At 41.2% G+C, this 2500-nt stretch overlaps 1 protein-coding gene across 1 annotated transcript in view; it reads right to left on the reverse strand.

Moving 5' to 3' along the window:
* twz (BTB/POZ domain-containing protein twz) overlaps positions 1 to 101 on the reverse strand; it is an 11644-nt gene extending 11543 nt beyond the window's left edge. Inside the window, exon 1 of the mRNA XM_085660314.1 lies at positions 1 to 101. This exon is cut by the window's left edge and continues 165 nt beyond it. The gene's annotated coding sequence lies outside the window, so the exon portion shown is untranslated.
* Positions 102 to 2500: the final 2399 nt, after the last annotated feature.

Genomic DNA, 2500 nt, shown 5'->3' on the forward strand with positions numbered 1-2500 from the left:
GCGCCACCGCGGCTTCGATGAGACTGCGACTTCGTCGTCGTTTCGAGCGTTCGCGCTCTCTCGAGCGCCACTAGTACATTGCAAGTTGGGCTAACGTTACCCACCAATACAACTAACGATCACGAGCATCGCCAACGGCCTTTTTTTGCTCCTCTCAACCTCCTCCTTCTCTTCCTCCTCCTTCTTCTCTTCGTCGTCCTCCTCGTCGTCCTCCACTCATCCCACAACCTTCTTGCGAGAGCTTTGCCAGCTCGCGGCGTTTCGGCCCCCAGCTTTTGTGAACCCAAAGTCACCCTTCTTATACCATCTACCTACCGATAGTTATATAGGACTGCAATATAAGTAGACAGTCAAGTTTTGTCATATTCGATAATAATTATAAATAAATAATATAAAAGTTAATAACAATTAAATATTTGTTCGTCATTGTCTATGTTTATGTGCCCTTATATATCAATAATATTCAATATATATATATATATAATATATTAATTATTATTGATTTTTGAAAAAAATCTAAGAACGTATAAGGATCGAGTATTGGGCATAATGGGCCAGTCGAGGGTCGACATATAAAGGGAAGCAGCCAAACGGCCTGTCCCAGTCTCGCTCTGTCCTATTCGAGATGCCCTCTGGCTAAACGGCCATGGCCAACAACATCGTTCCAGATAGCCTGCAGCACTTCTAAACCCATTGGACGATTCTGCTCGCATACATAAACTTTGTCAGGGACAAAGCGACACGTTCTGCTCATATGTGCTGCTTCCAGTTAGATAGAAATGGCCACGACATTTGGATACCTCGTCATCGTCGTCATTCGTTTCCGATATTTTCTTTGAGGGAACGGTATTTCTCAATGCGGTACCGTTGGATTTTCAAAAGAACTGGTATTGCTGCTAAGAAATATTCCGTTGTTGAATAAATTTTATTTCAATGTTATCATTAATCCCTATCCCGCGAATGTCTCATTAGCGAATCTATCTCTCTCATTTTATCATTTAGATTAGAGAACGAAAGTATATATACATGGAATGATATCATTAAAAATCTAAAAAGAATTAGATCGAAAACAATTGTTCGACGATTGATTTAATCTGTCCTGAGGTATTATTGTCGTGATTGAAAAAAAAAAAAAAAAAGAGAAAAAACAAAAAAAAAAAGAAAAATGAAAAAGAAAAGAACAAGAAAGATCTGTTCAATTTTTTCGATATAATTAATTGAGAAAGAAAACCCTTGATTGAACAGTTCTATTTTGTAATTGTCAATTTCATTGTATATATACTTGACTTTATCATTTTCTTCAATTCGTAATAACTTATACGGATTTTCCTTTCCCGACCTTTCCCTTTGTTCTCGTCTATTCTTTCATTCATAAAACCCAATGAAGGCGTAATACGCGTTACCACGTCAAAGAAAAAAAAAAAGGAAGGAAGATACTCCGGTAGAGAGAAGCATAATAATCGGTCGTAATTCAAAACCATGATGCTTCTTCTTCTACATATGGAAGAACACGGTGGTGGGGACGTGGCAGGGTAGGAGGGGGAGGAGGGGAGGGGGGAGGGAGAAGTGGGAAGAGGATGGCGAGTGGGAGAGTAGAGTGAAGGTAAAGAGAGAAGAGAACGAGATGAGTTGGGTAGAGTGGGAGGTACCGAGAGAGACAGAGAGACAGATAGACAGACAGACAGACAGAGGGAGAGAGAGAGAGAGAGAGAGAGAGAGAGAGAGAGAGAGAAAGAAGAAAATAATGTCATGTTTTTGTATCATACGATATACAGACTGCCGGCATAACGGACGAGTATACGCTCGGAGCGTTCAGCAGGATGTAACGCGAAGAGTCCGAGTGTAGCCCGTGGGTTCACATATTTTAGGGAGAGCCCTCCCTCTAACCCCCCACCCCACCCCACCCCCGCCCCATCACCCGTCCCACCCCACCCCTTGGTTTTGCTCAACGTGTCTTTGAAACGGGTCTCTTGCTTAAGGCGAGAACGCCGGCTGCCCACCTCCGATCCCTTTCTCTTATCTTTTTTCACTTTCTCTCTCCCTCTCTCTTACTCTCTCTCTCTCTTTATCTCTCTCTCTTTCTCTCTCTCTCTCTCTCTCTTTCTCTCTTTCTCTCTCTATTTCTCTTTCTTTCTATCTCCCGCTTTATCTCATTTCTCGAGCGATCATCGCGGATAAAAGTTATCTCGCGAGAATCAGCTTTCGAGTTCTGCATCGAGTCTCGATCGACCAATAATCATCTTTGACGACAGCGTTTACGAATTCCTTCGGTTGATCTAAAGATCGATAAATCGATTACATACTGAAAGATCGATCGTGTGGCCATATCTATGGTTCTTTTCTTTTTCCTTTCTTTCCCCCCTTTTTTTCCATTTTCCTTTATTTTCTTTTCGTACTTTTCTTTCTTCTTTTCTCTACCTTCCCTTTTGTTTGTTTGTTTGTTTGTTTGTTTCTTTCTTTCTTTCTTTCTTTCTTTCTTTCTTTCCTTTTAATTCTTTCA

The sequence above is a fragment of the Vespa mandarinia genome, chromosome 11 (genome assembly GCF_050613455.1).
Source record: "Vespa mandarinia isolate Hongniang chromosome 11, ASM5061345v1, whole genome shotgun sequence".
NCBI classification, from domain to species: domain Eukaryota; kingdom Metazoa; phylum Arthropoda; class Insecta; order Hymenoptera; family Vespidae; genus Vespa; species Vespa mandarinia.